Source organism: Prorops nasuta, unplaced genomic scaffold (assembly GCF_024137725.1).
Source record: "Prorops nasuta isolate Cenicafe-Biocafe unplaced genomic scaffold, Cenicafe_Pnas_1.2 PNAS00009, whole genome shotgun sequence".
NCBI lineage: Eukaryota > Metazoa > Arthropoda > Insecta > Hymenoptera > Bethylidae > Prorops > Prorops nasuta.
The window spans coordinates 2,842,244-2,868,106 of NW_027116806.1; the positions used below are offsets into that span (position 1 = coordinate 2,842,244).

Consider the following 25,863-nt stretch of genomic DNA (forward strand, 5'->3'; position numbering starts at 1 on the left):
CATTTACATGTGTTGGGGCATACAATGAATAAATTAAGAAAACAGAAAGATGTACATCTAAGAAGAGAGGCTTCCATTTCATTAATTGGTGTATTTCCCAGGTTATACTAATGAAAATAAAATATAAATGGCACTAGTATGCTGGAGAAAGTGCCATAATTGAAAGTTGATGTTGAAATTAACAGCTAATAAAATGATGGATAAATATGAGTTAATTTATAAGAAAATCCTTGAGACTGAAGTGCTTGCAGGTGATTTTGGGAATACAATTTTGGAATTAGAAATCACATAGTTGATGAAAATTATAACAAACTCATGTAGATCTGTAAATATGATAAGAAATCATGATTGCAATATTACACGTGTAATAGAGCATACGATGTGTAGCTTCAGGAAATTGAAAGCAGTATACCTAAAAAACAGGTTTTTATTGCATTAACTGGTATATATTTTACAGTTTATATTAATTAATGAAATTAATATATAAATGTCGCTATAATTTACCAGGAAAAGAGCCATAATGCAAAGGTGATAGTGAAAGTAACAACTAAGAAAAAGGTGGATTTAAAGGTAAAATTAGAAACAAATTTTTGAAAACGAAAGGTTTTAAGGTGATTTTGGGTATAAGATATTGAAAATATAATTCAAACAATCATTGAATCCTATGTTAAATGCTTCTAAAAGCGTAATTATGATAAGAACTCATCATTGTAATATTTCGTCTTTTATTTAAAAGATTAATAAATTAATATCTCAAACTGAAGGTTTACATTATGGAACAATGAGAACATTGGAAAATGTTTTGTTAGATTAAATTAGTTAAAATAATTTTTTAGTTTTAATTCCTATATTCTTACAAAACGTTATAAGATTCCAAAAAAACAAGCTTCGCTTGTTAAAAAAGGACGGCAAGTACATAAGTCGTATCTAACATGATTAATATATAGTAATATAAAATATTTTAATTAAAGAAAATACTAAAATCAAAATGTTAGGCAAGTATAAATTTTTATTATGGCAAACATTGAAATTTGGAACAAAGTAAATAGTAATACAAAAATTACTTGCCGGGCCCGTTGTATGCAGTCGTATTAAATAACCACATTTTTAACTTACGAGAAGCTACCCTTATATAGCAAGATAGCGACATACACATGAATATTATGGGCCCGGCAAGTAATTTTTGTATTACTATTTACTTTTTTCAAAATTTCAATGTTCGCCATAGTAAAAATTTATATTTGGCTAACATTTGGATTTCACTATTTTTTTTAATTAAAATATTTTATATTACTATATATTAATCATGCTAGATACGACTTATGTGCTTGCCGTCCTTTTTTTACAAGCGAAGCTTGTTTTTTGTGGGATTTAATATATAGATATATAAATTTGAATAAACATAAGCATTTTATTATATTATTCCCTTTACTTTTAATGTCAATCAGATTTATCTTTTAAAAATTGGTAAAAACTCTCAGAATATTGAAAACCATTTACTACATCCTATCGTCTCCAGTTTATTGAATTAAACGTAAAATATTTTTCATTTTCTGACAGTTTGATTCAAATTCAAATCTTTGATATTAGTAATCAGATTATTAATTGCATTACTATTGTACATACCAATTCTGTAAAAATATCGTTGCTCGTTAGCATTTTCTCGAAATTGTTAAATTCATCGATATTATTAAATGGTAAGTTTAACTTATATTTTTTATAAAAGTTTTCCCTTATCACAGTTGAGTTGCTGTTACTACGAACATTAAGGAGAGTACTTAGTGCGTTTTCTACACTAAAAAGTTTATTCTTAATTTCTGTCAGTGTAATATGAATTTGTGTTATTTGTTGCATTTAACTCCTATGCATTTTTTGTATGATTTCAAACCAGTTGCCTAAAATATATTTTTTTAATAAAACATATGAAAATGTATAAAATATTTTTCAAAACATTTCACAGAAGTACATTAAAAAAATTACCATTTTTTTCTTCAAATATTGAGCATTCAGAATAATGAGTATTTAATATTTTATTTGTAGATTTATCGGATAGCTTCGTCCTTTTATCATTTATAGTGCAAGAAGTAGAATCGTTTTGATTAATAGTACTCGTTATATTATCTGAAATTAATACCTCATTTATTAAAATGAAAAATACTGTTAACTATATACTGCATTAATGTTTAAATTAATAAAATTACGATGGTTTTGATTGTCTATGACTAAACATTCTCCTTCAATATCAGAATTCTCAGCATTTATACTTGATAATTGACGATTAAACATCATGTCGAATTGACTTTCATATCCATCTGACGAGAATTCATTTACCATTTCATTCAAAGTCCCATTTTGAATAGCTGTCATCACATTTAAATTATTTGTAATTGTGTGTGAATTTTTAATTTGTTAAGATTTCCTTTAATAACTCATGCTACACTTACTTTCTTTGAAATTTGAGTTTTTTTTAACATTGTTGTTTACTAATTTCGTTTTATTTTCTTGTGCATTACCTAACATTTATTTCAAGCAATAATATCTATTTGATCATGCAATAATATTAATTGCATTACATGGTTTATATTTGATCATACTGATTTGGATACTTATTATTGATTTTCTTCCAATTTTTTTAAGAGTCAGAACATGAAATAGCTCATCGAGAGTACTTTCACTTTTACGTTTTCTATATGTTTCCTTAATTTGAGATATTTTCTTTTGTATCGATTCTTCATAATCGGTCGTGAAAGCATATTCTTTCTCATTCAATAATTCAAGCTTTTTAAAGCTTCTTCATATAGTTTCCTGCAAATGTTTTATTTTTAGTTAACGTGGAGTTTATCATCGATTTATTCTAAAACTACATAATTTTGCTTACTAGCTTCACCTTTAATCTCGATTATATAATAGGGCCAATCTATAGAAGCAGGAGTCGAATGCTGAACGAGCGTGTGCAAATATGTTTGGCTCTCCTCAGTATAGGGTGGAGGCATGAATTTCGTTTTGAAAGAACTTACATTATTATTATAACGTATCCAATGGTGTGGTACAATATCTATTGATTTTGTTTTACTTTTTGCTTTATCAGTAAAGCAAATTATTTTATAATTATAGGAATTCATTTTGTTTATATAAAGAAATTCAAGTAAGGATCAATTGATTAGAGAAATGATAATGAAACTAAAGGATCCTGAGGAACAAAAATAGTTTACATCCATTCACTATTATTGAACGTAACTTTTTACTGCATAACCTCTGAACATTTTTATTCTAATTATATAGGTATTACTTCTTATCAAATACTCGAGGAAACAATCACTAACTAGAAGCCCTAGAAACTAGTAAACATCCCGAAACATTTGAACATAACTGAAAACACTATCACTTTCACTATTATTATAACAATCTCACAATAATAAACTAATGAAGTAGTAGCAATGTATATGTATTCGAATTTGAAGATATTTTTGGTAAAGAAGTGCTATAGCAAACATTTTATTTTTTCCACAATTAATTATAAATTGTATTTTAATCATTTTACGAAGAACATAATTCAGTTTAAGAGACTTCGTAATGGAAGACTCTGTAACTTCCCACATATTTAATAAATTTGATGCACACTGATAGTTATATATATCTTTCAATGTTTTTAATATTTTTCCAGATATATAAACGTTATTATCATTTATTTCGTCTTCTAATTAAATATATTTTCAATGATGAGCAACTTATTATTTCTTAATTGTACTACATTTTCTGGGGGTTTAGTAGATAACATAAATCCCTTATATTTTTATTTAATAATTACTGTTTTCTTATTTTTTGTCTATTTTTGTTTTTAAAATAGTAATTATCGGTGGCTCTTCAACAACTGTTTTATTATTAATAAGTGACGATTCATACAACCTTCTGCACAACTGGGATAAAGGCTTTTTTCCGCTTCTTATTAGTTTTTTCATTTATCCTAAACTGGATTCAAATGGAAATGCAGTAGTTTTATTAACACTGCATTTCATATTTTCAATGTCCTCTGTCAAATGAATTAGGCTATGCATGTTTAGTACCTGACTATTTTTACCATATAATTGTTTGGCTATCCGAACAAATCTTTTTAAATAACTCTAGGTTGTTGTAATGTAGCTATTGCATACATTTTCTGTATACAATATCCTGCAGGATACGTGAATAAGTAAAAAATGTTTATATAGATTATACTGCAAAATATTCTTTAGTACTATTGGAGAACTATGTAATAAGAAAAAGCGAAATTCTGTTGCTTCTCACTTATTAACGTCTGCCAATGAACTTGTGGTACGCTGAAATTCATTGGGAATTTGCGATTGTATTTGAATAAGAATGTTGGATATATTTGTGAATGCCATGTGAGTTAACCTTAATTGTCGTGTACCTTGTAACCAATAATCTACCAATAATTTTTTCATAATTCCAAGACAGCATAAATGCATGAAGTCCAGTGAAAAATGCTTTACCATGTCTATCCTAGGTATTAAGGTTAAAGGTGAGATGCCCTTGTGGTGTTCTGGATGAAGCTACAAATTAAAATCCACATTGTTTCTTGAAACGCATTCTTGTCTCAACAAATATTATTCGATCATCATTTCTCTCACCGCGAATATTACACCTCTCACAAGCATAATATCCATTATGTCCCTTTATGCATTTTATCAATGCACGATCAGGTCTGTCGCATATTATGCACATAAGTTTTACATTAAAAATTTTTCCAACAATTTTAAGTCTGTTATTGATTAATAATGTCAATTCATTTACAAGTTGTTTAAGATAGTCATCCAAAACATCTTAAGGTTTGCTTGATCCAATATATATAGCGACAGGAAATACTTTGTAAATATCTGAATTTGAAAATATTCTGCATAATATTGGCCAAGCATTTTTATTACTAGATTGAAATAAAGGTAATACATCCATATTGAATTGTAAATCTATAATATTATCAGGATGTAGTTCAGGGTTAACATTTCTTTGTAGGTAATTAGTCATACCAAAATATACAAATTCACCTGTAGTGCATCCGTTGGCATCTATAAATTTTTCAATGGTATAATTAGCTTTATTGGTCCCAAGTTTTAAGTTTTTCGGTAAACCCGGTAAAATTTTTTGTCTTAAAATGTCCGATAAACCATCAGCAACTTTGTGAATAATATTGTTTTGAATAATCCAATTTCTTATTTGTTCAATCTCACCAACAATATCCTGATTATCATCAACACCACTGGGAATACTATTATTCTGCATTTTCAAGTTATTTTTATTTGATTTGTCACTAACAACGTTTATAGGACTCATGCTTGTTTCCATATCCATTTCATTATCATTGTTATTGAAACTGTACAGTTTTAAAATTTCTAGTATTTTTTTACACTTGTCACTACTTAAATCACATGCTAAGTCATTATTAACATTTTCTTTGATTAATTTATTACGTTGGCGGTACCTTTTTAATCTTAATCTAAGCAATTGACGTATACTCTGATCTATTTTAGAGCAAATAAATGAAAAACGTAAGCCGTGTTTCAAACTTCATTGTTAGCGCTGATATCACTGTCAAATCAATAAGATCGATATGCAACATATAATAAGCGGTGAATCGTTTTTTAGGAAGGCCATATCAGTTCCTCATATACAATCGGGACATCCTTATCAGACCCTTATAGTACTCATAAGAAAATTTCTACTCGGCTTTTGTATAACAATAACCATAGTCGTGTCAGATCAGTTCATAGCCCAATTCTTATACATGGGGCAAATAAAGAATAATTTATCTGTTCATATCTGGGCCTAACATTAAGTTACCCCATAAGCTATATTATATATATAATTGATCTGGCCCTAATGTGAAAAATCATAACAAGGCAAGTCCTATTTCAGCCACATGAGGTCCTCATAAAACGCAGGGTTCTCCCTAAGATTTTTCTACTCGGATACTTGCTTCTTGAATGCTGTTTATGTGAAAATAGTAAATGTATTACCACAATAACATTCAATGTACTCATAATTCACTCATGGGGTGTCGTCAGCAATCTTCATATTATTATCATAACATGAGCTCATTTTTTTCTTACAATATGATGTGAAATTTAGAGCATAGCATGTCATCATGATTCATTAGTAAATGTCACGATGTGAGCTAGGATCATATTGACATTATAGACCATAGTATTAACATTTTATGTTGCAACATAATCTGAGCACAAAAATAAAACATTATGCGGTAAAATATGCATATCACGTCGTAATTAAACTTGAAGTTTCAGACGTTGCTATCTGGGAATTTCTTGTATTCAATCATTTTTAATCTTTTTGTTTAGGACTGCCATATTGCCGCAGCAATTTTGAATTTTTTAATTTTATCATCAGAATTATAATCAGTTAACCCAAAAACATGAGAATATGATAAACGAAGTTTGATAGAACTTCCAGTTTAATTGAGCCCCTGAAAGGGTTAAGCTGATATGGATTTCAACTATCCAAAAAGTTATATCATATATTCGAACAATTTTCTAGGAGACAATAAAACTTTATTATTACTACGATTAGAGAAAAGTAAATGAATATTTGCTTATCGTTATTTAATATCCAATTATAATACAAAAAAGTATTAAAACCAAATATTTTTCTACGCTTCTCTAATCAAAGTAGAAAGAAATTATTATTATCTCTAAAACAATTTTCCAAAATTAATTTTTTATAAGTATAGCAATGAATATTTTAATACAATATGCAATATATTTGTTGGTACTTTGTGAGATTTTATTTCAGATTAAATTATAATAATGCGTTTATTGTGTCATTATGCAGGTTTGAGCTGTAATATTCAATAGAAGAAGCCAGAAATGATACCAGTTTGATTTAGAAAGAGCCATAATTCAAAGTTAATGTTGAGAGTTAAGCGTAAGGAAAAGGTAGATTAATACAAAATTTTAGAAGCCAATTCTTGATAGTGAAAGGCTTGCAGGTGATTTTGGGCATAAACTCTTTGAAATATTAGTCAATTAAATAAGTATAATGATTAGACCATCTAGAAATGAAACAATGAAAGAATTTCCATGTTATAGAACATACGATGAATAAACTTGGGAAACTGAAAGCAGTATATCTAAAAAAGAGAGGCTTCCATTGAAATATTTGGAATATTTCCTAGTTTAAATTAATGAAAGGAAAATATGAATGGCACTAGTTTACCTGAAAAGGAACCATAATTCAATGTTGACATTAGGAGTAACAGTTAAGAACATGGTAGAAAAAGAAATGAATTTCTAAGTAAATGTAACGATTGATTTGAACTAATAACGTGTATAAGGAGAAGAAATAGATTCATAGGTGATATAGGAGCATGTAAACAGATAGCGATTTAGTCTCATGAGAACTGTACAAGGATAGACTAGCCAAATAAAACTCTTATTAAATTAAAATCTTAACTTTAATTGTATAAAATAAACTATTTAATACACAAATCCAAGAGAATGAAGGGCTTGCAGATAATATTGGGCATACAATTTTAGAAATATAAATCAAATAGTTAATGAAATTTATAATAAATTCATGTAGATGTATAAAAATTAAAGGAATTTATGCTTTCAATATTTCACATTTAATAGATCATACGGTGTATAAAATTAGGATACTAAAAGCAGTATAACTAAAAAAAGAATTTTCCATTGTATTATAAGATTAGGCCTCTCTGAAGTAAAAAAATATATAAATATTTAGGGATTTTTTTTAAGGAAATATGAAACAAATCGAAATTCTTTTTTTTTTTAACGGGTATTTATTATTACATCAATGAACTATAAGACAATTTTTTCAAAGCCAAAGAAGGAAAGATAATGACATTAGAGAATTTTTTCTTTGGTGTGCTTTGGTTGTAGAGGTACACGGACGGAAACGCAGTGCATACAATTATTGACCTAGAACAAAAACTAATCTATTTTTCGATTATATATAAGACGAGCTAGAGAATTCTGTTGGATTTTTAGAAAATGTTGATTTTTGAGAAAGTTATGCATGTTTGAAAAAAAAATCTAAAAATGGGATGAAAAAATGATCAATAATTACTTGTCACTTAAAAACTATGTATCATATCGATAAAATCCAACGTAGTTCTCTAGAAAAAATATAGTTCTGGATATACAGTCAAATGTTCAACTCGATTAGTGAAGATTTGTTCAAGTTCTGTTTCCGCCCAGCTCAAAAAATGCAGTTTAGAGAAAAACAAATTTAAAGTTTTAAGGGGAATCCGTATACCGACATTAAAGAGGAAAACTCTTGCCAAACGCAACTCCGTCATTTCTTAACCAATTTACAAGTTTATACTACTTTATACACCTTTTTGGAAACATCAGAAGGAGATCTAGGACTTCGCGTTGGCCTATTTTTCGAATTTAGCTTTTTTTCAATTTTTTTCAATTTCTCATTTTTTCAAAAATCGGCCAACAAGAAGCCCTCGGTCTCATTGTGGCATTTTCAAAAAGGTGCATAAACATTAAAATCGGTTAAGAAATAGGGAGCTACGTGTGGCAAAGTTTTGGATCATTTGTTGAAATTTACGTAAAGTCGGCATAACAGAAGGAACGTTGGACCTAGCTTGCCTCCCCACTCCAGCAGCGGGGGGGGGGGGGGGGAGGGGGGGAAGTAGACTCGCTCTTCACTCGCGACGTTACTCCCCACTCCGTAGCTTACAATGAATTGCACGGCCTATGTCAAAAGTCACGCTACTTTTGTCACGCCGTACGTTCGTAATTCTTATCCAATTGCAATGAAATTGGTATGAGCATAATCTTTCATTTATTTCGAAGTGAACCACGTTTTCAAATTTTCAATACGACTTATATTTTTTTCCTGTTAGTGATAGAAGATGGAAGTGCGCAACGAACTAATCGAGTTGAACAGTGACCGGAGTTGTCACGCACTTGCAACTTCTTCGGTAAAGAGGGAAAAAATTATAACATTTATTGTGTGAAAATTTACAAACGTAGAATACTCTGTAACAAATATAGGATTATATTCGTACCAATTTTATGTAATCGGGTAAGAATTACAATCATACGGCGTGGCAAAAGGTAGCGTGAATTTTACCATAGGTATGGTCGCTATCCTTTGCCTCGCCGTATGATTGTAATTCTTATCCGATTACAATAAAATTGGTACGAATATAATCGTACATTTATTACAGAGTGATCTGCATCTACAAATTTTCACACACAATAAGTCTTATAGTTTTTTCCCTCTTTACCGAAGAAGTTGCAAGTGCATGACAACTCCGGTCACTGTTCAACTCAATTACTTCGTTGCGCACTTCCATCTTATATCGCTAACAGGAAAAAAACTAAGTCTTATTGATAACCCACAAAAAACAGACTTCGCCTGTAAAAAAAGCGGCAAGTACATAAACCGTCTAGCATAAATAATCCAGAAAAATTATCCAATTAAAAAAAGTAGTGAAATCCAAATATTAGGCAAGTATATTTTTTCACCTTAGCAAAAGTTAAATTTTCGAAGAAAAAGGAAAAAAAAGTGACTTGCTGGGCCTGTAATGTCCATGCACAGTGGTAAATTGAATCGTGTGTGAGATTCAGCTATTGGGATCTGACATAGTTGAAGCACTCCAAGCGGTAAAAAATGAAAGCAGAGGAAGCCCGGGTTTTACATTGATTCTTATGGATATTTTTCAATAAATTGCAATTTATTATTGAAAACCTTAAAGCTTTTGAATTTGGGAGAAAAGTTTGTACAGATATTTTCCATCGAAATCATTATAACCCTCCTGTAATTTCAATAGACATTTAGACACTTAGGCACTTCTGCGCCATATTGAATTTTCTATATATCTATATATATTGACTCCGCCCACGTGTCAGATCCCAATAGCGTAGTATAGCAATTTTCATGTTAAAATACAGAGTGAAGTTAGTCGAACCACATACGATTCTATTTCTCACTGTGCATGGTTATTACGGGCCCGGCAAGTAACTTTTTTGTTCCTTTTTCTTCGAAAATTTAACTTTTGCTAAGGTGAAAAAATATACTTGCCTAATATTTGGATTTCACTACTTTTTTTAATTGGATAATTTTACTATATTATTTATGCTAGATAGTTTATGTACTTGCCGCCTTTTTGTACAGGCGAAGTCTGTTTTTTGTGGGATTTCATAACGTTTTGTAAGAGTATAATATTTAAAAAATTAAATTATTCTTTTAATTTCTACAGATTTTAAAGAAAATTTCCATCCTTTTCATTTTTTGAAACAGCAGCACTTAACTAATAAAAATATATATACCCAATATTGAAAAATATCACACTTAACACATTGATTATATTGATATTTTTAATGCATTTTGCATAAATGAACTTCATAATTAATGCTCAGGCTAGTTTTTTAATGTTTTCAGTTTCACTATAATAAAAGTTTGATTAAATTTTTCATAATCAATAAACATACTTTCAACATATAAAAATAATTAAGTAAAATGTATGTTTTAATTAATTAAATTTTTTGTTTATCAACATTTGACTTTTTACCAACATCTAACTTTGCCAAACTTCAGTAACTCCCTCAGCTGCTTCAGGTGATACAGGGACAAGACTGGAAAAGCAATTTGTAAAGCTTCAAATAAGCTACAATGAAGCATATAATCGAAGTTAGCATTTTCGTTTTGCATACGCCGTTTCTTTTTAGCACCAAACATTGTCACGTTTATGCTGCTAACTCTTGACAAAGGTGGCATAGGAGATACATTGGCGAGTTGTCCTTATAACATTTCCTGTGCCAGAGTCCTCAGATGTTCGTTTCGCAAATTTTTACGCAATTTTGAAAAAGGTCGGATTTCTGGTGCTGCAAAGTGGAGTCGAAACAACTAATTTTTAGACTGAGTTTTTTTCCATTGAGAATAAATGTGCATTTTTTCATCCATACCAATGACCAGTATACTGCCTCTCGTCTTGAATACTTGCATAGGTAATGGAGAAAAACAATCAGCAGCTATTAACTGAATTTTATATAATTTCATCCAATAAATCTCATGCTTAAATTGTGGCTGAGCAATGGACGACATTTTTCTGAAAATTGGCTTATTCTTACTTTGCCAATCTTTCATTGCTTTCATCTTTGCCTGTTTCAAGTACCAGAATGCAGAAGTGAAAAGCCCAATGTTTGAGTCAACTCCAATAGTCAGTTTGTGAGCGAACCTTCTTCCTTGGTTTTCTAATTCAATTGTACCAAATGTATTTACGTCAAAGCACAAGTATTATTATTTGCTATAATACACTTGCACAGTGACTGTAAAATATTAAATGATGACACTACGAGTAAACCTAAAATCAAATTCATCATTTAACAATCTCAACCTTCAAAGAAAATAAATATTTGAAGGAACATGAAGCATCTCAGTTACTTACCAATATTTGATGTTACCCCATCTCCATTTTCTTTAGTGCTTGGTGACCCAACTTCCTTGAGACTATAGATCTATAATATATGGGTGTCTTTTCATCTTTTGTATACATCTATTATTGTATAATTAGCTTAAATCCAAACACTAGTCAACTTGTACTCAACGTAAATGAAGGTTCATCGGAATGCTTCCTATTTTCCAAACAATCATTACTATAATTTAATCTGAAATATTTGTTATCATATATGATATAACCTATCGAACAATTAAAATCCATTTCAGTTTAAAAAAAAGAAAAAGTTATAAATTTTATTAATGATTTCTACACCTGGAAATCGAGCATATGATTATTAAATACCTTAAAAATTTCTTTCAATTAATATCCTCCTGATAATGACCGATGCACATTAATGTTAAAAGTATACTTCTCATTGGCACAGAGTTGTAAATATTAATCTTATTTAATCCAGTCACCTCTATCCTCAACAATGAAAATGAAAATGTTCTGTCTTGATTTAATCTGAAAAATAAATACTACAAAGTATACTATATCCTGTATTGTAAAATATAATGTTATGCTTATCTAATTCGTGATTCCTTCTGTCACTGTTAATTGAATTTATTTGTAATTATTTGTGATTTTAGAAATTTAACACATGCAATATTGCAACATGGTGAATAACCTCACTGCATTAAATAAAAATAACCTCACATTACAATTTACAGTTCAATATAGTCGCCGATTTAATTATATCGATTATATCGATTTTAATTGACAGTTCACAACCATATATAGTTTGGTCGTTGAGAATATTATGTTAGAAGCGTTATGAAAATGACGTAATTTTTCTTAGCGACCAACTTCAGCCCGAGACATACATTCTGACTGGAGAAGAAGAAGATTATGAAGGAATATTTTAATTTTCGATACATATATATATATATATATAGCTAACAGAGTATGATATCTTTGGATTGCGTGAACCGATTTTGATGTTCTTAGGCGCAAATGAAAGCTTTTTTAAAACCATGTTAAAAAAAACTTTACTTAAATAATGGCAATGGATCATGCATTGAAATAAATTGGTTTAAAAATTGAGACGGCCAAACTTGCTGTATAAGTTACACGGTAGTGCTCGGCGGTACAGACATGCCATTAACTACTTTTATATGTACTTGCCGTCGAGACACTACCGTGTCTCTTGATATCTGGAATTATAGCTTTACATTATGTATCGATGAGGACATTGGAACATGTTTTGTCATATTGAATTAGTTAAAACAATTGTTTTGTTTTAATTCCTATATTCTTACAAAACGTTATGAGATCCCACAAATAACAAGCTTTACTTGTATAAATGGCGGCAAACACATAAATCGTTTAGTATAAATAATATAGTGAAATAAAATATTCGAATGAAAAAAAATAGTGAAATCCAATTTTTAGGCAAGTATTTATTTTTTTTTTACTGGTCGAAAGTTAAAATTTCAAAAAGAAAAAATAGTAAAACAAGAATGTTACTTGCCGAGCCCATAGTATGCAATGGCATAAAATAGCCACATTTTGAAATTACGAGAAGCAACGCTTGTATAGTAATTAGCGACTTAGGTATGAAAATTATAGGCTTGGTAAGTAACGTTTCTGTTTTACTATTTTTTTTTTGAAAATTTAATTTTTGCAACAGTAAAAAAAAAAGAATTACTTGCTTCAAAATTGAATTTCACTCATTTTTTTAATTTGAATATTTTATATTACTATATTATTTACGCTAGACGATTTATGTATTTACCGCCTATTTTTTACAGACAAAGCTTTTTTTGATGTATTTATCAAACAAAATGTTGATAAAACGGAAAATCTCGTATAAAAATTTTGTCTTTCTATGCACACACACTCTCCTTGTAAAGTAGTTGGGACGGCAGAGAGAGAATTACTTAGCAAAATGAAGAAGGCTGACAACAGTGATCGAAACTACTTATTTATCATTCGTGCTCTCTGTGTCTCTTTACAGCATACTTCAAACAATCAAAACGTGTAAGATTAACCAGTGTTGTGAGAAATCGTAGGTTAATATCTACTTCTTTAAATTTATGAATGTTTAAAAGCAAAATCAGTGTTAAAGCTTTCTGAAAATCATCGAAGAGTCATTGTGAAGCGTTTCCAACACTATGCTTTAAAGGAACTTGGTGAACATTAAATAAATTAATTTAATTTTCTCTATCATTGATGCATTGATTTCAATCCATTCTCTTCAGCTTCGTCAGCAGAAAGAGAATGCTTTCATGCATTAATTATTATCTTATCCCACAAAAAACAAGCTTCGCTTGTAAAAAAAGGACGGCAAGTACATAAGTCGTATCTAGCATGATTAATATATAGTAATATAAAATATTTTAATTAAAAAAAATAGTGAAATCCAAATGCTAGGCAAGTATAAATTATTGTTACCATGATGGAAGTTAAAATTTGGAAAAAGGAAAATAGTAATACAAAAATTACTTGCCGGGCCCAAATATTATGTGTAAGTCGCTATTTTGCAATTTAAGCGTTGCTTCTCATAAGTTAAAAATGTGGCTATTTAATACGATTGCATAGAACGGGCCACCGGCAAGTAATTTTTGTGTTACTATTTTCCTTTTTCTAAATTTTAAGTTTCATCATGGTAACAATTATTTATACTTGCCTAGCTTCTGGATTTCACTATTTTTTTTAATTAAAATATTTTATATTACTATATTAATTATGCTAGATACGACTTATGTACTTGCCGTCCTTTCTGTACAAGCGAAGCTTGTTTTTTGTGGGTCATTTCTTTCGCCGTGTATTATTTTTTAAATATGGTTTGGTGTACGTGAATAATTATTTATTAAAATTTCAAATTTTAAGAAGATATTTTTTTTAACTACTAATCTGTGCCAATCATTGAGGTATTATGAGAATTATAAGTTTTGACTACATTATTCTTCTCTTGTTAATATTATATTTGGATTCATGAAACCATTATACATCCATATTAAATAGCGGATACTCGGCGCGTGAAATACACGCGCGGCGTCTAGTATGTTTGTGGAGTAAGCTCGCCGCGTCACGCGAATTCACGTTCCGTGTACCCGCACATTTAAAGTGGTATGGTAAGTCTAAAATCTGCACTTAAATAACGTCATATAGGTAAATTGCATTTATAGCGTTCTAATTGTTTTGAGTAATCCCGTATGCTCTACGTACGTGAAGAATGTTTCGAATTTATTTAGTACTCATCGGCCGTATTTACTCGGCGCATGGAGGGACGCGCTTGGCTTGCGGTTAATAGTGAGTGGAACCTGTGGAACACCTTATGACTGTAGGTCGCGTCGTGTTACTCTCACTAGCTGCAGTGCGCGTATGGCGTCCCACTCGAAAAGTAGTTTAAAAACTGCCTTCTATGACCATTGCTGCATATAGTAGGTCTGTTTTTTCCCTGCACATTTGCACCAGTGCATACTAGTTTAATAAGTTAGAACGAGAGAAAACATATTTAAAATATGTTTGTCTTGTTTTAACTAATTGCGCCAGTTCAGCAGTGTAGCGAAAAAAAAACAGTATGAAAATAATACGAAGGTTCACTGTATCGTACAATTGTGCAATTATGATGTACACATAAGTCACCTACACCTTAAAATTACAAAATGCATATGATGCATTAGTACAAAAAGCAATATTTCAAAGTCCCGTGTTATAATTTACATCCTACAACGTTTTTTAAAAACGATTATATTTAAGAAGAATATTATAAAATAAATTCTTTAGATTTACTTTATGCGAATATTAATGATTGTAAATAGCAGGTATACTGGTTTGCCATTGATTCTTTTCTTCCAAAAAAACAAAAGGCTACGGTTTGTTTTGGTTTCTTTACGGTGTGTGTATATGTTTCTTAACGTTTTTGTTTACTCCTTAAAAGGTATGCTCCTTCATATTGGCATACTGTACCATTCAGTGCTGCGTTAACAGGCCTCGATGTGATATTGTTTTCATGAAAGCTATATAGCAACGATCTTATTGTACAAAGAATGTTGGAAGATTTTAACAATCTACGAATCATTTGTTTTAAAAGTGTTTTAGAAGTGTTTTTAGTATATGTGTGATCATACTAGTCCGTGCTGATATATAAGGTAGCCACGCTCTATCTGCAGCCCTCTTTTTTCTTTCAACGAAGTTGCTGAATCCACATGTAGCTCGCAGAAATTTAGGAAAACTAGGAGAATCAAATTTTCATCTCATATAAAAGGTAATATTAACATAAATAAATTAGTTATTTTTGTGAGTGTTATATAAAGTACCAATTGGTTACACCTCTGTGTTATATTGCAATTATTGGAAATTACTTACATAAGATTTTATTAAAGTACATTTTTGAAAGATATCCATTTGTGGAATAATGCTTTTCGACAATTATTATCTACCTACGAATGAGACAGGCTTAACACTAATAATTAATACCATGTTTGGTGCAACGTTAACTGACTTTTTATATCTATCCTTTAATGAGGAATAATTGATATAGTGTTCAAAGCCATTGTTTTCTGCTTTTGTATTTTTATTAATGGCATTAGAGAACTTTCTTATAGAATTAGTTTATAAAAGGAGGATCTTTTGTAGAAATAACGACCACTTAAAATATTAAAGAAATTATCGCAAACCTGTATAATGTAACTTCAATTAGTTTTATAGTTATATGATAAAATGTTTTGAGAGTCAATACAGAAATTTGTGCTATCTATGAGTCGTTATTGATTATGACATATATTAGTAGCATTTTTCTATTTATAGGTTCTTGAATTTAATGCACTTCTATTTGTAGACGTTTTTTAATACACTCTATTAGAGATTATTGAATATTGCCAAGCAGTTATAAGTTACTTCAAATGGACTTATTTACTAAAAATATATTAGCCGAGTGGAATTTAAATGAGATAATTCTATTGTTTGAAGGTAAGAATACATTTTCAAAGAATCTTAAATAATTAGGACAGCAAACACAGACTAACAAGTATACGAGTCTAAGGTAGAAGAGTATGCAGACTTCAGTCTGCGTACTCTTTTGCCTACATTCCCATGCTAGTTTGACATATTTGTCACTTTCCATAAATACCTATTTTTAATGCCATTTTCTTTTACTACTCAACGGTTAGATCACACATATATAAACCCAGTTTCTGTGAAAAGTTTTAATCGAATAGCTCTAAAATCATGTAGTGCTTTAAAGTTGGAGAAATAATAGTGTTTTTGGAAACAAATTAATTTACATTTACTTAGCTTTCAAGTAATTAAATGTTCTACAAAAATCTTTGTGTTATAGAACATGAAACACATGAAATCACATTTAAATCTTTGGATGAAACACTCATAAAGGAGTTGATACCAAAAATTGGTCAAAGAGTGATATTTAAAAAGCATTGGGAGGAAACTTTTCAACAGGCATCTACGACGAAAGAAGTAATGAATGCTTCTACATCTTTAATATGTGAGTTATAACTTTCATTTCAAATTATCCTAAAATATTCAACATTGTAGATTATTCTTCGTGCATTACATAGCTGTACTATTTTTATTTATTAAAGAAACTGATAATATATAGAAAATATTTTCAAATAAATATTGTTTAGCTTCTTGACTGAAATGGCGTAGTATCTTTGCATTATAATAAAGCTAAAGATCTTAAGTTTAATGTTTTTATACGATATTAGCAATTTCTTATAAAAGTTTTGTTATATTTTTACATATTATGTTTATCATGCTTTCAGAATAATCAAAGCATTAATAATGTCAGTTCCAGTGAGGATGAAGTAGTTGATGATCAACCAAATTTAATTAGGCAGAATTGTTTTGTGGGAAAAACTGGATTTTTAAAGGAAGCATTTTCTGTATATGCATTTTTGCACAGAAATGTAAAGGGCTCAGCCATTTATAAATCTTATAAAAAGACAAAAGTATTAACATGTAGACATAGAAATGTCATGCTTGATATTGTAATAACTGAAGTGTTAAAAATAACAAAAAGGTAGGCATTTTAAAAACTGTGTTGTCATGATTTGTATATGTATATATTCTATACATTTCTTAGGTTACGCAATGAGGACTTTCTTTGTCTGGCAAATAAAATAGTAGAAATGTTTCCTACTGAAAATGTTAATACGTATTATGTACCGCCAATTACAAAAAGTGGCTTCATTACTAATAAGTCTATTGTTTCTAAAGGAAAATTAGTAAGCAAATATAGGAATTGCTTATATGCTTTAAAAAAATTGAATGCGTCTGAAAAAGAAAAGTCATTGTAATAATGATTCAAATTACGATGAAGTAAATAATACCTTAACAGGTCAGAGATGTTTCTTATATATCTAAAATTATGTTTGAACTAAAATATACAGACTATCAATATTTTTATAACGAAATATTAACTTATTCAAACTTAAATTGACCGATATTTTGAGAGATAATATTATTCTAATTTTTGTATGAAATTGAACACTATTTTCCAGATGAAGGAGAAGAACATAAACTTTGGTTGAGCCAAAATATGGATCCTTGTGATATAGTTAAAACAAAGTGGAACCTCCCATTTTTACTAAGACGTAAAGAACTTGAAAATCTCACTGCAATACCAATATTGCAACCATTGTTGAACAATGGCCAATATTGAAACAATCAAAAAGTTCTGAATTAATAGAAGAAGGTTTCAAGTCATTATGTATAACAAATGTTAAATTAACTAAGGATATATGGGATCAATTTTTCTCTGATATTTTGCTTCTTGGACCATTCAACAGTAAAGATAGAAATGCTACTGCTCGAAATGATATGTTGAGTTTAGAAGATTTAAATGAAGGTTAGAAACATATTTTCAACATTTTAAGCAATTGACAAATGTTTTATAACATTTTTCAACTGATATCATAATTCCGCGGTTAAGATTTTTCAAGAGCAGAGACTTATATTGTGGATATATATTATATATATTATACAGATATAATATTAATTAGTTAAACAGTTTTTTAAATACATAATGTCATGACGAGCAATACTTTTATTCCTACAAATAGATTCGAAAATAGCATGTCAGCTGTTACCTCTGCCAATATTATTACCACCCAAAGGGCGATCAAGAGTTGCCACAAAAATTTGGAAACCGTCCGTTGTTGAATGTAAAAACAGCATTATCTTACATATTATTGTAAGTAAAAAAAATCGTAAAAGAAATAGCAACTAAGTTTGCAATTTTTTTTTTAAATAATCATTTTTGCCGTTAGAGGTTCGGTTAATTTTGGTAGTTATTTAAATATATTTCATTAATTACTTCTTTGCAGAATCCTGGAGATATTGTATTGAAACGGGAAGAAAGAAGGGACTTTATGAAAAGTTTAAAGCTATCATTACAGCTATTCTTGATCATTATTGGACCTTCTTTAGCGGAAATATCAACAATTTTTATAAATGTGGATGACATTTTATATAAATGTACCTCATTACTAAAAGGTATCGACGTTTGCTTCAAAATTTTTCAAGTTTTAAATCTTAAATATCCGCCTGAGAGCGAACATATTTGGCTACTCATTCAACTATATCTTTACAAATTTACTACACGATACGACAAACATATCTCACAAATTGAAGAGTTGCTAACCGATTTAAAGAAATAGTTTACTACGTAAAAACATTGTCTTATCTTTAACAAAAAGCTATATACACACATACAGCTTTATAATCTTATTCTTATTCTAATCTTAAGTTCTTTTTGTTATAAATAGCATTTTCATTCGTACCAGAGGCTTAAGCATGTTTTGAAGTAGCAGCAGATATTATAATTTTTGTTTTTGAAATTTTCGTTACTCAAAGTTTCTTCCGCTTCCTTGTGTTCCCTACGAATCTTTTCCTCTTCCTTCTTTTCCTTCCAATTCCTCTTCCTCTTCCTTCCCACTCCTCTCCCTCTTCCTTTCCACTCCTCTCTTTCTTCCTTCCCATTCCATCTCCTTTTCCTTCCCATTCCTTCTAACGAAAGAAGTAAATACCACGTAAATGTTAATGTTTTTCTGTCTTTTTTTTTAATAATTATAAGCTATATCGTTGTGCTTCTAAACCCGCTTATGCCCTTCATAGGGAAATTGTTAAACTGAGAGCCACAAGCTCTATCACTGATAGTTAGTTTGTTACTTGTTCAGGTAAAGTAATTAGAAGTCATAGTAAAAATATATATCCTTTAAAAATACTGACTAAATATGAACAACATTTTTTATTTGAAAATAGCATAATTGAAGCTACGATTGAATAAAAACTATAACGCATGTCAAAGCTTTCACTTGTTAGAAACATCATAGAAATTAGTGTAATACTACAAATGTCAATGTCAGTAAAATTTTAAGGGTTTATGTTTTTCCTGTAGATTGTTTTTTTTAGGATTTAAGTTTCGAGAATTAAGAATTCATAATCTGATATAAAAGTAAAGCAAACATAACGATATGTAACAAATTGATTTTTTACAATTTCTACTAATTTAGAATTCTTATTTTCATTTATGAAGAAAGTAATAATATATTGAATATTTAAAAAACAATGGACGTAGATAATATAATTCCCTGTGCTTATTGTAAAGTGAATATTTTGAATGACAATTTTTCTATCCACCTTGAAACGTGGCACCAGCATGAAATTACAAATTCTTGTTACTGTCCGTTTGAGAAATGCTCCCGCTTTTTTTCAAATATTTACGGCTATAGGCAACATTATAAAAAAACTCATACACGTAACAACACCATAAATGATTCTCAACGTGAAGCTCAGGAACTTAACAACAAAGATGCGTGTACTAATAACGAGTTATTTTTAAATAATATATATGGTTCCCAATTTTAACGAAGATATTGTATCTGATATGATGAATGTCATATGTAATTCAGATTCTACTCATTTTACTGACGTTATAATGTCATGTGTGTCATTATTTATTGCTAAATTGTATAGTAATTTCAAGTTTCCACGAAATGCAACTTATGAGATATTACAATGCAGTAAATCTTTTTTTCTATTATCGTTGCAAAAAATTTTGGAGCATGTTAAAGCCAATGAACACATTACTATTGCATCAAACAACGAGATAATAATACAACAAGTAACAGATGCTTTTAATGTTTTTAATTCCGAACATTTAATCTTTAAATATTTTATTCAAGCGGGTTCTTTAATCCTCCAATAAAACAGGTTATTGACACTGAATTGCGTTCTCGTACTGTAATGGGTAAAAACACTATGATTGTATCTGATATTTCAATAGAAATAGTGCAATTGAAGAGTGTTTTAACAAAATTTTTGCAGTTGCCAAACATATTTAATTCCATTTTAAAAGAGTTAGAAATTAAATGTTCAGTTGGAGTACTTAATTCAGTTTTAGACGGAGAAATTTGGCAAACTGTTAAACAAAATTTTATTGATCAAATAGTATTTCCCTTAATTTTATACTTCGATGATTACGAGATTAATAACCCATTAGGGTCCCACAAAAATATTAGTAAAATTGGTGCTGTATACTACACTATTCCTTCTATACCTAAAGAGTTTAAAAATACACTGAATAATATTTTGTTAGCTCAGCTTCACAAAACAGAAGATTACAAAAAGTTTGGCAATAAAATTATATTTCAAAAACTAATAGATGAATTATATGATTTAGAGACAAACGGCAGTGACTTAATCCTAAATGGAGAGACGAATAAAGTTTACTTTGTTTTAATAGCTGTGGTTGGCGATAATCTAGGTTTAAATCAAATACTGGGTTTTAATACTAGTGTTAATGCAACCTATTGCTGTCGTGTATGTAAAATCGATAAAAAAGCTAGATTTAGACAAACAAATATAGATAACAACTTAATACGAAGGAAAAGCGAATATACATATGACGTAGAACACTTAACTATAATAGAGTTATAGAGGAATGCAATTTTTATAAATTGAAATATTTTCACGTTACTGAAAATTGTACGCTTGATATTATGCATGATTTGTATGAGGGTATTTGCAGGTATGAAATGGGCAAAATACTAAATGAACTTATAAATAACGCTAAACTTTTTTCCTTGGAAACTTTAAATAAAAGAATTAAATTTTTCGATTATGGAAATAATTTTCAATTAAATAAACCTGTAAGTGTTACGACAACAGCAGTGCAAAGTCAAAATTTAGTTTTTTCAGCTTCAGAAATGGCATGTTTCGTTAATTTCTTTGGATTAATTATTGGAGATTTAGTTCCTGAAGGTAATAACTACTGGAGATTATGGATACTATTAAGAGAGTTAATATGCACAGATATGTCACCTTCTTTTAATAAGGAAACATTACATTACTTACAAATTATTGTTTCCGAGCATCATGAATTATATTTGAAACTTTTCCCTGATAGTTCTTTGAAACCGAAACATCACTTCCTATTACATTACCCTTTAATAATTCGTAAATTTGGTCCAATCAAATATTTATCTTCTTTTCGATTCGAAGGAAAGCATAAACAATTGAAAAATATTGCATCTTCAATTACTTGTCGTATTAACACACCGTATACACTTGCATTAAAGCATCAACTATATTTGAATTACAGATTTTTTTGTAATCAAGGTTTCTCAGACAAATATGAAATAGGCCCAAAATGGAACTGTACTATGACAAACATTAGACACCATCCTACAATTAAGCATATTATATCTTCGATTTGTGAAGATAATAATTTCATTTTTGTAAAATGGGTGAATTTGTATGGGACAATGTACAAACATGAAATGGCTATAGTAATGAATAGTGATGGTATATTATTGCAATTTGCACAAATTAAATATATATTTTTTGGCGGAAACAATGAAATTTATTTCATTGTGTTACGGATAAAGACAACTTCTCTAATTGAACACGTTCACGCATATCAAGTTGAAAAACAAATATCTGGGATGTAATTCCTTTAAAAAAGTTATTTCACTATTCTACGTACAACTTTCATATTTTAACGAATGGTATTACATGCGTCCCCTGTATTTAATCTTCTACAAATCTGTGTTCGAAATGATGTCGAAATAATCATATATTATTACTTTCTTTGTGCTGGATAAATCATAGAAACATAAGATGAATAATAGGAAACATAAACAGCTGTTATTATATTGCGTTTAATTTAATAATATTTATAAGCTTTAATTATTCGAAAAAATGTTACAACATACGGAATATATCATAAAACTGTGTGTGTGTGTGTATGTGTGTCAAGGTAAATTTATAAACTTTTACTGTAAACATTAATAATATATTAAGCATTCTTATGATACAGTATATATAATTAGCTTCTAAGTTTAATAAGTATAATAAAATTTGTATCGAGCACAAAACATTGTTGAAATATGTAATATAATATTTATTAAACTTCAAATATTGATTTTTACTTACTTTAAATACAATTTTAAATATTGATAAAAATTAGGAATTTAAAATGCTCATTGTATATATGCATAGTTATCTCTCCTTATTTATTTTATATTTGGATGCCTTTGGTTATAATACAAAGTATTAGTAACATTCATAATTTATGCCTAAGTACCCTTTGGAGAATTTCTTTCATCTAAAAAAGCAATTTACATTAATTTGTTGATAAAAAATGAATTTCTTGTAAGAAATCTATGAATATAGAATATTAGAATATGATGTAATTAGTGGAAACGTATCTTGTTGTGGCTTTTCTTATTTTCACATTTTATATACAAAACGATTAACCGTTTTACTACTATCATGTATATGTGAGTATATATGTGATTGCTTTAAGTCTGTACTAAGAAAAATATTTGTTTTAATTAACAAAGATATTTATTTAATTCCACACACACAATATATTTGTCTCAAAGAAATATATATTCAATGGAATTGTATTACAATTTTGTTCTGACTAAATTGATATATTATGTAAATGTAGAAAAATCTCTCATCAAGTAATATTGCATAGACTATTAAATATTTACTTAAGCCAATAAAATTTAAACAATAATAACCAAACGCTTAATTGGAATAACAAAATACTTTTTCAACGAAATAGTTGATAAACTAAATACATTTTAAAGTATATTATATATAATGAATTAAATATTTTATTACAAACACTCAATATTTCATTGAAATTGTAGATCTTATTCCACAATACTATACTTCATACAAATGTTTTAAATAAATATTTTTTAAAAATTATAGGGCTGCTAAAACCATCAATAGGTGGCGTACTGCGTTTAGCCGTTTCTTGCTAGTATCTGAGTAAGCTAGTATTTCATATATAAGAAAGGCTACCAAATATAATTTATATACCATATAAGAAAGGTAAGTAAGTAAACAATTATTTCACTTCACTAATTATTTGTTCTAGCTACGCTTCTCTTGTTAAACACTACATATGGAGCTTCTGGATGATCTTAATACCAAAAAGGATAAGTAATACAAAATGTCTTATTTAAAATGACGAAATATTTAATTAACCAAACTAAGTCATACTGCATAATTTTAGATAAGCTCCATTTCATGAAGAAAAATAAAGTTACAGGGAAAAGAGGAGACGAATGCGTCAAGGGATTAAGGGAAAGTGTGAAGGAAGGAAAATAAGAAAAAGCGAATGTAAAAGTATTAAAATTAAATAAAATATTTTTTTCAAAAATATTTTATAATTACATATTTAGTTGACTCTACAAAATATTTTATTGAATTTACCATATAATTTATCATTATTATGATTTACTATTTTTAACATAATGCGACATTTAATTAAATCAAATAAATACCGTATTGATTCTAGTCATTAGTTAATGGCACACTATGGTAGAAGACTTTGTAGCAATGCGATATTTCTTTATGTCAGTGTGATATTTAGTTAAAACAATTTAATATCACTTTGTCTTGAAGAAATACCACTTTGATTCTACTCATCAGTTAATTGTGTTAATTATACAATTAATCAAATTAAAACAATAATCTTTTCATATTCGTTTTGGTTTAGTGAATATCACTTGATTCCGAGGTTATTATTGCCTTTTTTGAAGTAAACTTGCGAAAACAAACAAATCTTTTATTATCTTTTAAGCAAATATGATATGAAAATCGTTTGATATTCGTTACAGTTTAGTGAATATCTCTTGATTCCGAGGAAATTATTGCCTTTTTTGAAGTAAACTGGCGGAAGCAAACAAATCTTTTATTGTCTTTTAACCAAATATTATATCAACATGTTTTGATATTCGTTATGGTTTAGTGAATATCACTTGATTCCGAGGTTATTATTGCCTTTTTTAAAGTAAACTTGCGGAAGCAAACAAATCTTTTATTGTCTTTTAAGCAAATATTATATCAAAATCTTTTGACATTCGTTACAGTTTAGTGAATATCAATTGATTTCGAGGAAATTATTGCCTTTTTTGAAGCGAATCTGGGACTTTTCACCCAATTTTAACTACATTTGACACTACATTTTCTACTATAGATTACATATATGTATATTTGAATTCAATGAATATATATTTTTTTAAATTGAATATTGCTTACGACAAATTAATATTTCAAGGAAAATGTTTATTATTTGTAAGCAAATACGTTAAAATCAAATGAACTGATTTGTTTGTACGAGTTTTAGAATATATTTACTTGAAACAATGCAAACTTTACTTAATTCAAACTAGTTTTTTTATCAGTGCAAGTATGCTTTGCGCAGAGCTAGAAGAAGATTGAAATTCGCAAAAAAATACAATGTTTTTAAATATTAAGTAATGTTTTCTTTATAAACTATAGTTATAAATTTTCTATAGCGATAGAATAAATATAGTTGGATAGGTTTCTGCAAAGGCCTTTAAGTGAAGGAACATTCCTTCGAAGTTTCAGCGAAACCGGTTTAGTAGTTCTTGAGTTATCATGCACAACGCGCATAATTACCATTTCGAGAAAAACGCGTTTAAAGTTTTGAGTAACAATATAATTAAACGCATGCTAGTTACATCTATAGATTGTATTTTCAAGAATGTTTCGAATTTTAATGTAAATTTTGGGCAGTATAAGTTTAACGTATTTTAATATTATCTAAGAATAAACCAAAAATGTACTTTTTTATTATTTTTATAAATTTCTTTTCTCAAAGTAATCGGTCACTTAATTCAAATTAAAAATATTCTAAGGTGGACAGTAAAATATAAAAGCTAAATTATCGCAATAACATTTGTTTCTTTCAGGAACCACTATTTAGTGAGGGTTTACGACACATTTCAACATTGGATTCTCCTTTCTGACCTTGCTTCTTGGCACATATTCAATGAAACCATAAATATATATAAACTTGATTTTATTTTATATTATGTTCTACACGCTTTTTGCAGTGGCTTTTCTTTATGTAAAGAGAA

At 28.9% G+C, this 25,863-nt stretch overlaps 1 protein-coding gene across 1 annotated transcript in view; it reads left to right on the top strand.

The window, feature by feature from the left end:
* The window catches only part of C15 (homeobox protein C15), a 393,740-nt gene that overhangs the window by 276,489 nt on the left and 91,388 nt on the right, over positions 1–25,863 (top strand). The gene's annotated exons all lie outside the window — the stretch shown is intronic.